Genomic DNA, 12144 nt, shown 5'->3' on the forward strand with positions numbered 1-12144 from the left:
GTGAGCCAGCATCCACTCTGGGTGAGCTCTGAATCGTTTCTGCTCCTGTGAGCAATTCCTCACCTCTACTCCACTAAGCAACCCCCATAAAATCCACTGGTTCACTAAGTTAGACTTTGATGGTATCCTCTGCCAGTCTCTCGTTGGTTCCCAATGGGGCAAGAAGACACTGCTTGTGTCTTCCAGGAAGTGTCACACAACATGTACCCTCACTACTCGCCTGGCAGTTGGGCTCAAACCTCACCCTAGCCCCCCCCCCCAATATCCAGGCTGCAAGCCTCTCAGGGTACAAGGGGGAGCCATTCTTCCCTCACCATTTCCTGCTTTACATGGTGGACACTACAAGGGGATCCTGCTGTGGGAGACCCCAGTCACATGCAGATCCCATGTAGGGAAAAGGCTTAGTTCACTACAGCCCACAAGGGCAAACCCTGCTCTCATCCCGTTGTTTTTGTTCTTGAGAACAGGGTGTGTGTCAGCATCTCCCTGTATCACTTGCATTTCCATAATGACTTTAAGAGTGGAGAGGTCTGAGTGCTAATGATAACAGCAATGATAGGGAGCTGTGGGTTGACCCTGATAGTATTTGTTATGAGCTACACACAGCTCTGGACCCCTTTCCAAAGGGTCCTCGGTGGTTGGAATTCTGAGCAATTTGGGTCTTAGGCAAACCAGCAGGGGCTGGGGAGCGCTCCTCACCAGCAGACTCTTAGCGGGAGCTCTACACTAACCATTACTACAACCTCAGCCCCCAAAGCTAACATAAATTTTGACTTCAAGATTCAACATATTTCATAGAGTTGACAAATATAGGTAGATGGTTATGTTGACTATATCTTTAGTTTCTGTTTGTTTGCTAGCTGTTTTCAAGACAGGGTTTCTCTGTGTAACTTTGGCTGTTCTGGAACTCACTCTGTAGACCAGGCTGGCCTCAGACTCACAGAGATCTGCCTGTCTCTGCCTCCCGAGTGCTAGGATTAAGGCATGTGCCACCACTGCCTGGCTCATATCTTTAGTTTTAAGTTAAAAAAGTACATTTATTGTGTGTACATGTGCATGTCCCAATATCACACATAAAGGTCGGAGAACAACCTGAGGCAACTGACTCTCCTTCTATCACGTGGGCCCTGGAGAGAAACGCAGGTCATCTGGTTAGACAGAAATGCCTTCACCCTCTGAGCCATCTTGTCAGCCCTGCTTTTTGTTTTGCTCAGTTCTTTTTTTGAGAAAAGGGTCTCTCTATGTAATCCTGGGGTATCCTGAACTTGTGGTGATTCCTTTGCCTTGAGCCCCCCAGAGTGCCGGCATTATGGGTATTTACCGTTAAGTTTCAAACCTGGGACAAAAGGCTGAGGCCTATTTAACATATCAAAGTTGACCTGGCCTCCAGGTTCTCCCAGCATCCCTCAGTCCTTACCTGTTACAGGGTTTGACTGGCAGACCTCACCCTCTACCCTGAACTCTCCAGTCCAGAGGCTGGGCTGCCCTTCCCTATATAATCCAGCCATTCTGGTTACCTGCTCCACTCTGTACCTTTGTCTTCTTGGCTGCTACCCTGGTTCCCCTCTCTCTTTCCCTCCGTTTATCCCCACAAGGCCCAGCTCAGTCTGTCCTGTCCACTCTGGACTCCCCCAGATGGCCCTGCCTCTGACTAAGCTCTCCCAAGTGTCTACAGTAAACTTTCTCCTCCACCTATCTAGAAGCAGTCATATCTTTCCTTTGCATTTCTATCTTTCATTCATTTACTACCATATCCTTGTTTAATACCATGCTTTTGGGTTTTTATGCGTTTGAGTCATGAAACCCAGGCTGGCTTTGAATTCGGATCCTTCTGGCTCCACCCATTCCCTCTAAGGTACTGCTTGCTCCTTTACTGGGATCCTTGCCCCTACCTCTCAACCCCACTTGGTCCCTTGACTCTGCAGCCTTCAGGCCTCCTCTAAATCTCTATACATGCCCAGCCCTTCCTCACATATTCCCCCAAACTGTTGCAGGAGTGTCAGCTTGTTCATTCCGACCACCCAGAACCGAAATAACCACACAGCACCACCAAACTCTGCACCTTCTGTACTAAACACAGCAGACATAAACTCCGAAGACGAAGAACTTGATCATTTTGTGTTCAGAGCCCATAGTATGCAGGAGGTGCCAATAAACACGGCACAGATGTGCTCGGTAGCCACTGTATTCATGTCCTCCTCTCCTCTCTAGTCTGAGATGAGAGTGCCCTGCTCACTCTGCCCTCCCCCCCAGCCTCAGGGCCTGGGCCCCCAAGCACAAAATCAATCCTGTTACACCTGACCTGCCATGTTTCACATGTGCCCAATAAGGAGCGACATCATGCTAATTTGCTGCCACCCCAGACTCTCACTCACGGCTGTCAGTCTTGTGAATGAATAAAGTCACTAGAAACAGAGGCACAGCAATGAGACCTGGTGGCTAGGAGAAAAGCAATGGTCTCTGGCTGCAGGGGGTTACAGTGGTGAAAGGACTGGGGGAGGGGCAGACAAAACACTGACTCCCTGGGAAGTGCCACTTCCACTTCCTGTTGGGAAGATGAAAGGTCCCACCCAGAGCTGATGTCTTTAGATAAGGCTGCAGGCTGCCTCATCAAACATACTCTTTAGGGCTCACAGCCAACCTCCAGTCCCTAGAGACACCCCGGAAAACCCTATTAGCTGGAGGACGCTTAAGCAGCAAGGATGCATGAGGGTGTGAGCTAATTCGGGCTGACAACCTTCCGAAGAATCCCCCACTGGGGCGCTGCCCTCCCGCTCCTTCCCAGAGAATAAATCACTCTGTCAGGTCTGATTTGGGCCTCGGGTGATGGGCTGTACAAAGCATCCCTGTGTTCTGGCTACAGAGGTCAAGGGCAGCCACAGTCCCAAGGCCAGTGCTAAAAAGCCTAGGGACTTCATGAGAGACAGGGCCAGGAGACCAATAGCTGTGGGTTCCTGGCATGCACCAAAGAAATTCCTGTTTTCTTCTGTGAAACTCCTGACCCAACCCTCAGCTGCGTATTCCTGTTCCCAGAAGACTTGGAATTTGGTGGGTAAGGATCATCAATGGCAGCAGGGAGCGCTGGTGGCGGTAGTTGTGGTAGTGCTGCAGCTGCAGCTGTGGATGCTACTGCTGGTGTTGGGTGACAGCTATAAGGGCTAATGGATAAGAGAGCTGCTACTGCTACCCGCCACTGCCACCACGATCAGCAAAGGCAGTATTAGAATTAACACCATCATCCCCTAAGTGACTTTTGTGCCAGGTACTGTCCCAGGTACTTAAGTGTGTAAGCACATTTAACCTCTGAAACCATTTCCACGGCTTAAGATGCCCAATTGGGGCCAGCCAGTGTGGTCCAGCTGAGCCTGGAACCTGGGTTGGCTGGATCCTGAGCCAGCAGTGCTCTTGGGTTCCCAGTCAACCTGTTTTCATTTCACTGACTTGGAAAAGGCTATCCTGAAGCCAAGTAAAGGCGCCCACGGCCCTGTGGCTTCCTGGGTAGGACTCCTTACTCTGCCAACATGCTACAGCACGGGGTGAGCACAGAGGCTCACGGGAACATGGACTGAAGCCATCGGCAGGATGCCAGGCAGGTGGCATTATTTAGACACAATAACTAAAAGCACAAGTACTGTTTGTTCAGAAAAGGCAGACCCAAAGCATCTTCCTGTCCCCCCATCCCCAGTGTCCCTAGGGGCGGCAAGGAAGAGATACAACTGGTGCACACCTCAGAACCAGACCAGGCCTAGAGGGAGGACTCACACACAGGTGTAAAGCGAGACAGGCTCCACCCAGGCCCACTACTCTGTAAGCACCCTCCCCATCTTGTGTCCACGTCATTACTACAGGGATCTGACAGCAATGACTTCATAGGGTGGGCACAGGGTAGAGTGAGCTCATGCACAGAGAGTGCTTACAGCACGGCCTGGCACACAGTCAGCTCCTATTAATACCAATTATTACTGCTCCCCTCCCCTGTGGAGCCAGACATTGCTGGCTGGTTTACCATCTGACTCTCTCCATTCCCCCTTCCTCTGGCTACTTCCTCCACAAAGGCTGAGGACTTAAATGAAATTTCCTACCTGCTTGGCAGAAGGGGAAGTCATGTGACATTGTTATGCCCAATAAGGTGCAAGTGGTGTCATCTAGAGGATTCTGGGAGTGCTCAAGTTGTCTAGACTTAAACACACTGGAGTTGATCCCTGTTTGTGCAGTCTGGAGCTGTAGCAGCAACCCTTGGCCATGAGGGAAAAGGCCCCCAGAAGCCAGGAGGCTCAAGCCCTGACCTGACACTGGCCCGGCATACCGTAGAAACTTTTTCTCCTAGTCTATATCAAAGAATGCAAGCCTGGCATCAATTAGCCAAGAACTGCAGCTAACAAATGGAAGGGTATTAGGACATTATAGAGAAACCTCAACAGGGACTGTGGCAGGGCAGACCCAGCTAGCAGCTGATGCTGACATTAATGCATGCAAGTTTGAGGGAAAGCAGAGCTTTCTCAGAGTTCAATGTTCCCTCCCCAAAACGGCTGCGAGCTGTATGTGGAAAATGGTGGTGGGACTGACAAGGAAATTACCTGCCACGCAGACATCACCACCTCAGCCAAGAGAGTCAGAAGACCAATGCTGGAAGGAATACACACAGACACCGTGGGTCCCAGGGATGGTGCCCTGATGAGGGGACATCACTTCTGGGACATTCTTCTAAGTAATAATATCGCCTCAATAGAGTCAAGAGAAAACAAACACACCTAAGTCCAAACACTGCAAAATACCAGAGCAGTGAGCTCCCTGAGTCACACAAGCCAAGAGGGCGTGCAGGAGCCTGGTAGACTGGAGGAGAGTAAGAGGGCATGATGGGCCGAGAGCTAGCTCAGTCAGGAAAGTGCCTGCTACCCTGGCATGAGGACCTGGTGCTCATGAAAAGAGCCAGGCGGCCAGGCGTGGTGGTGCACATGTAATCCCAGCTCTGGGGAAGCAGATGAACAGATTCCTGGGATCACTAGCCTAATCTGCAGGCTCTAGGTCCCAGTGTGAGGACCTGTCTCAAAAACACAAAAAACAAACAGCAGCAGCAACAACGAAAACCAAATCAGAGGTGGCTCAGCAGCTAAGAGCAAATACTGCGGTAGAGAGGACCCAAGTTTGGCTCCCAGCATTTACACGGGGCAGCTCCCAGCCACTGAACTCTGGTTCCAGAGGAACCCAACACCTCTGGCCTCCAAAGGTATCTGCACTCTCTCCTCCCTCTTCCTCCTTCTTCCTTCCCTCCCTCTCCTTCCCCTCTCAACCCCCCCCACACACAAAATTTTTCAAAAGTTAAAAACCCAAACAAAGCCAGGCAGTGGTGGGCACACGCCTTTAATCCCAGAAGTTGGGAGGCAGAGGCAAGAGGATCTCTGTGAGTTTAAGGTCAGCCTGATCAGCATTGTGAGAAGACAAAACCAAACAGCCCAAACAAACCAAAGTGAACAACAACTGAGGTCTAATACCTGCAAGAATATACTCTGACCCCAGAGACCGTCCCACTGACAAGCTCTGGGGACCTGGTAAAACTTTAGCAAGACGGAAAGCTCAGAGAAGAACCATTCAGTTCCCCCAGGTTCACCGCGGTCCCAAAGCTTGATTGCCAGTCTGTGCCAGCTGGTTACACTGAGCCAGAACCTTCCACCCTCCTATCGCCCACAGTTAGGGTCTCCCAGTCCTTTGAGGACCAGACACTGCTTCCCCAGCACCCTGCCACAAAGGCTGGCATCAGCATTCAGGAATGCCTCATTAGGAACCAAAAGAGCGTATGCCCCCAAACTGACCTCACCGCCTAAAATCCACCAAGAACATGAAAGAGTGCCCCAATTCTCCCCAATTTAACCTACGTAAACCTACACATCCAGATAAGTATTTACCATCCATACATAGGCGAATCACATGCGAGCACCTACGCTGCTTGCTGCTGCTGCCTTTGGGACCTAGAGAGCAGCAGCGCACACAGGGTGGTGGGCAGTGCACACAGGGTGGTGGGCAGCAGCGCACACAGGGTGGTGGGCAGCAGTGCACACAGGGTGGTGGGCAGCAGCGCACACAGGGTGGTGGGCAGTGCACACAGGGTGGTGGGCAGCAGTGCACACAGGGTGGTGGGCAGCAGTGCACACAGGGTGGTGGGCAGCAGTGCACACAGGGTGGTGGGCCTGTTCTGTCTCCCTATGTAGCAGCGTCACAAAAAAAAATTTCCTTTGTGTGAACTTAAAAAAAAACCCACAAGAGTGACGTTTACTTTCTATAAAATTTAAATTGAATTAAAATAGTATAGAACCAAGAGAAGCCTGTGTGTAACTGTGCTCACAAACAAGGCTCCGAGACACAGTGTTGCTGAGGGGGCTCCTGGAGCACCTGTACTGCCTGGATTGTTTTCTTAGACAGCTAAGTAAAATATAAGTGTGTGTGTGTGTGTGTACGTGCATGTGAGTGTGGTGGGTGTGTACACGTGTACGTGTGGTGAGTGTGTGTGAGTAAGTGTGGATACTAGCAGTGAATGACAGTACTCACCCCTAAGGGAAAATGGGGGATGGGGGTAATGATGGAGGCTGTTACCTCTTCTCTGATATTTTTGTATGTACATTTAAAAATAATAAAGACATTATGTGTATTACCTATAAAATTTAAACAAATAGCCACTGTACTTACTTCAGTATGCGCTGGACACCAGTGTGGCCTTTCAGGTCTCACGAGAGCCTAGGTCAAAGGAGATGCACCTATGAAAAGGGAAAAGAGAAGGTCATGTCCCTTGGCCAAGTGATGCAAAGCCTTCCTGCTGCAATAGCCACCTGTCAGATTGAACAAAAGCCAGCAAAGCCTGGCTCTGAGAATACACAGAAGCGGAACAGTTGCTGTCTTCGAAGAGTAGAAATTCTAGTGGGGGAGGAGGTGGCTGAACCAGCTCACAAGGCAAGACCAGGGCTGGCCGGTGTCAGACGCAAACTGAACAGAAGATGGGGGCAGGGCCGACAACTCATGCAGTGTGCTGAAGCCTCCACCAGGAAAGACCCAAACAGGTGAGATAGCAAACGACACCCTGGATACCCTGGAAAGGGCTTCCAGGCCATAAAGCAGCTGGTGCAAAGGCCCCGAGGCAGGTGAGGCTCTGGGCAGGGGCAGCCAGTGGGCCAGAGTGGTGGGTATCATGACAGTGAGGACAAGGGGTGGACTCAGAAGTGTAGGACACATGGGATCACTTCTTTCAGACCGTCATGTGCTGAGAAATGAAAGAACACAACTCTAGGGACGTGACTGTTTGGTATGGTTGCATTTATCTAAATGAAAATTTTACAAATTGTGCATGTAGAAAGGGTGTGTGTGCTCTTATGGAGTCACAGGGCAGCTTTTGGAAGTCGGTTCTCTCCTTCTACATTTATGGAGGTTCTTGGGGTAACGCAGGTGGTGAGGCTTGTGTGGCAAGCATTTTAAGAAGCAGTGAATCTGTTCATATTACAGGTGCCAGCACAGGCCGGGCCCTGAGTCAGGAGGAGATTAGAAGGGCACCCACAATGTCCACAGGGGATGAGTATGACAGACTTCAAAGGAACCCATCCATACAGAAACCAAAATAACTGTAAAACAAACCCAAATCTGTGCCTGTTTGCTTTTCCTTCATTTCTTGTGTGTGCCTGTGCAAGAGACAGGGAGCGAGAGACAGAAAAAGGGAGAGAGGGATGGAGGGAGAGGAGGGAGGAGAGGTGCATGTGGAGAGCCTGACTCTAGCTCAGGCTGCTGGGGGCAGAGCGCATGAGCAGGCTTGGCCACACCCACACATTTCGGTTACTACTTTAAATTTGAGGTCCAGTGGTGGATTCAGATTTAGAAACAGGTGAGTAAGCTAGGTGTGGTGGTACATTAAGGAGGCTTAGGGACAGGGACAGACACAAGTTCAAGGACCTCTGCAGAGCAAGGTCCGGCCTTGACTCGCACATGATCCAGACCTGGCCTAATGCTGAGGTCGCTGTACTGCTTTCTCTGGCCCTGGCCGGGAAGCCAGGTGGGCCGAGCAATAACAGTAGTCTAAGGGCAGATGGAGGAAATGCAGGCAAAGCGATGGCTTACTGACTCTGGCGAATGAGCTACGCAATCCCTCCCATCTGCTAGGGACCATCTCCTGACCCTCGGAGAAAAACAACACAGAGGACCAAGCACCCACTGACCCAAAGAGCCACGAGGGAGGAAGAGACAGCAACTTGACAACCTCACTGTGATTCCTGACGCCATTGGTAGCAGGCTGTCCCAGGCTGAGCCTGTACGTTCTCTTTTACATAAGCAGGGTGGCCTGAATCTCTGTTTATTCACACACACACACACACACACACACACACACACACACACTAGCTCCCAACTAACACAGAAGGTCAGAGGCCATTGCTGTTCTTGTCGATTCCCAGAACTCACTACCAGGCCATTTAGGGAAGCATAAAATAAAATTAGAAATGGCCGCTATACATAGAACTGGCAACTACAGGAAAACACACACTCGGAAGGACCCAGAAGCAGTCCCTCGGGCCCTTGCTTGTTCCTCAGAGGGCTATGAAGCCCTAACAACTTTGACTTTGAACATGCTCCAAAGGGTGGGAGGGAAGAAGAAACACCCAGGACACCTCCTTGATTACCACCAGATGATCAGGAAACCCCTGAATCAAGTGCTTGTAAAATTTTACTAGGCCCTTAAATTGCAATGGAAATTACTTTTCTGCTGCTCTTATTTTTTTTTTTCCTTCCTCTAAAGTAATACACGTTTGTTTGTTTGGTTGATTTTTTTGGAGACAGGGTATCTTTATATAACAGCAACTAGCTCTGTAGAACAGGCTGGCCTTGAACTCACAGAGATCCACTTGTCTCTGACTCCTGAATGCTGGGATTAAAGGTGTGCGCCACCACGAGCTCCCCTATCTCCAAAGACAGGCTAGCCTGGATTCAAGTACTCCAGGAAGGTAAAGGCACTAAGGGGTCCAGCTGTACCTGGCATTTGTGTGTGTGACAGGGTTTTTCTCTAATAGCCCTGGCTGTCCGAGATACCACAGAGATCCACCTGCCTCTGTCCAGAGTGCTGGGATTAAAGACCTGCATCACCACATCCCTGCATCTAGCTCTTTAAGGGCACTAGCAGTGACGCGTGCTGGCATTTTACTTCTGGGCTAGGAACCTGTGGATTGCAAGAAAGTGGAGGCCCATCTGCCTGGGGTCACCACACACACACACACACACACACACACACACACACACACACACACACACACAGCGTGGAGGGAAGGAAAGAGCAGCACCAGCGGCGACAGTGAAGGAGATCAGCAAGGCTGGTTCAGCCAGAGCCACTACACCTGAGCTTCCTGAGCCCCTGGGGAAGGAGGAGGGCCCTTGTAGGTGCCTCAGCAATCCTGTGTGACCATGGCTGTGGCCCATCAGTCACAGGCACTGCACTCACAGATCAAGCACCTCCCTTTCCACAGGTCTACACCAAGAACAGAGCTCCAGAAAAAGAAAGGTGGGGCGGCCATATCCAAGTAGGGACTCCCAGGTTGAAATCTTCCTCCTCTTGACCAGGGTCTGAGCAGGCCCATCAGAACTGGTCAGTCAGCGCTGGCCCTGGGTGTTCTGTTGCTGCACGAAGGGAGACAGGGACTGACCAGGGCTTATCTGCCAACCTGGGGCAGATTCTTAGGGGTAGCTGAGTGGTGATTGGTCAGGCCAGTTCTGGGATCTTTGTGTCCTTGAGCTGTTAGCTCCCTCTGAGATTTAAGACTGGGCAAATCTGTCCTCATGGTGACTTGTACATAAGGGAACACAAACCTTTCAAGACACCCTGCCGCTTCTCTCCATGGGAGGAGTCATCTCAGGGGTGGCACAGACCTCCGAGGCTGGGTTCTCAGGGGTCAGGTAAGGAACAGCCTCATCTAGTCTAACCTGTCCACTCAGTGGGCAAGGACACTGAGGTTCCAGGTGTGTAGTAACTTGTCTGGGGCCACTGAAGAGTCGACTACAGTCCCAGAGGGAGGACAGTCCCCAGAGAGACTGCAGAGGAAAGACCATGACAATAAGTGAAACCCCAGTCCCCACTGCACCAGCTCACAGTCGTACATCTGCTTCCTGGCTCACAAAATGGGCTTCAGGGCAGAGTCTGATGAAGATACAAAATTCCATGATCACTGAGCTGAACACCAATCTTCTGGGGGCTATTTGCAGGCTAGTGACCTTGGATTTGGTCCTCACTGGAAGCCCCTGCAGCAGGCACTGTTGTCATGGCTGGGCATGCTCCTGGCCACTTCATGGTCAAGAAACCATGGAGGGAAACCCCTGGAGCTGAAAGCCGAAATCAACTTTCCTCTTTTAAAGCTTGTTGTCTCAAGTATTATGGCACAGTATTGCAAAGCTAAAACCATCCTCTTTCAGCTCTGGTTTTCATTGCTGTTTGTTTGTTTGGAGACTTGGTCTCACCATGAAGCCCAGGCTGGCCCCAAATCCGAGAACCTCGTTCCTCAGCCTCCTGGGATGACGGGTGTGTGCTACTACACCTGGCCTGGGCAGACACTCAGTCTTAGCAGGAGTCTCTCCTCCACGCAGCCAGCTGTGTAAGGGGCTTCCTGGCATTCCAAGCCGAGTAAAGGAGAAGCACACCCCTGTGACCTTCCACCATGAGCTGCATTCTCCTTTCCAGACTGGCTGAGACCTTCCTATGGGGCATGGGAAACTCACCAACCAACGAAGTGCCTCAATGCTTGCCTCACTCAGAGGTGATTCCCGGCATATCCAGCCCCCAGCCCATCTTTGACCTCAATGCTGCCTCACTAAGAGGCGATTCCCGGCATATCCAGTCCCCAGCCCATCTTTGAAATCAAACCCAGAAAAAGATCTGTTCATTCAACTGTCTCTCCCCACATTCCAACAAAGAGCTGATATAGGAAGAAAGAATTCTGCCTTGGGAAAACCGAGGCCAGCAACAGTCGATGAGCTCATGCTGCAATTAATCACGTTTTCTCTTATGACCTACATTCTATTAATATCCAACACTAGTGATTTAGCATGTGCTCTCGGTGATGGATGTCATCCTCGGTAACCATGACTGGGTCACCAGCTTCCTCACCGTCTACACCCATGACTGGCCTGTCTCTGAGGGGATGGTGGGGTCCCAGGTCACAGAGTTGCAGGGGTCTGCTCTTCCTGCCTGGAGCCAGCCCAGGTAGGCTGCATTGCTCACATGCAGACCTCTGCAGAGGAGCTGCTTAGAGAAAACAACAGGGTGTGACCGGTTCACATGCAGCAGATTGGCCAAAATGTCAGAGTCTGATATCACCAACTGTGCAAGTGCTGGAGCTAGGGGACTCTCAGTCACTGTGGGTGGAAACAGTCAGAACAAACGCGTTGAAAAAGAAGGTTGGCAAATTGCTTTCTTTGCTTTTTTTTCTTTCTCAACAGGGTCCCACTATGCAGCCCATGGTGGCCTCCAACTTCCCATCTGCCAGCCCCTGCCTCAGGAATGCAGGGACTACAGGTGTGGGCCACATACCTAAGCTCTGCAACTTCGTGTAAAGACAAGCATTAGCTCCAGTGACACATTCATACTCCAGCTGACTTGTGTCCAGGGTGCCTGCAAATCCCCAACTGGGGGGGGGGGGTCAAACATGGATTTTGTGTTTTGCTCTGTATAAACCACTGTTTTCAACTCTTTTTTTAAAAAAATTTATTTTATTATTTATTATGTATACAATATTCTGTCTGTGTGTATGCCTGCAGGCCAGAAGAGGACACCAGACCCCATTACAGATGGTTGTGAGCCACCATGTGGTTGCTAGGAATTGAACTCAGGACCTTTGGAAGAGCAGGCAATGCTCTTAACCTCTGAGCCATCTCTCCAGCCCCTGTTTTCATCTCTTAACTGCAGATTCACCAAACCTTCAAACAGCCTGTGGAAGTGCCTCTAGCACCCCCCCCCCAACTTCTTCTTGTCCATTTTGTAAAACTGGGCTTGTGTAGCCCAAGATAGTCTTTGAACTCACTTTGTAACTAAGGATAATCTGACCTTCCTGCTTCTACCTCTGATGTAGGAGTGTCTTCTATCTATCTGTTGCTTTCATTGGTTAATTAATAAAGAAAACTGCTTGGCCTGAT

At 50.6% G+C, this 12144-nt stretch overlaps 1 protein-coding gene across 4 annotated transcripts in view; it reads right to left on the minus strand.

The window, feature by feature from the left end:
* The window catches only part of Sipa1l3 (signal induced proliferation associated 1 like 3), a 205314-nt gene that overhangs the window by 107640 nt on the left and 85530 nt on the right, over nucleotides 1-12144 (minus strand). For all 4 annotated transcript variants that reach the window (XM_050119114.1, XM_050119111.1, XM_050119112.1 and 1 more), the window contains exon 2: nucleotides 6682-6749. The gene's annotated coding sequence lies outside the window, so the exon portion shown is untranslated. The remainder of the gene's footprint in view (nucleotides 1-6681; nucleotides 6750-12144) is intronic.

Source organism: Alexandromys fortis, unplaced genomic scaffold, assembly GCF_014885135.2.
Source record: "Alexandromys fortis isolate MF-2015 unplaced genomic scaffold, M_Fortis_MF-2015_v1.1 scaffold_140, whole genome shotgun sequence".
NCBI lineage: Eukaryota > Metazoa > Chordata > Mammalia > Rodentia > Cricetidae > Alexandromys > Alexandromys fortis.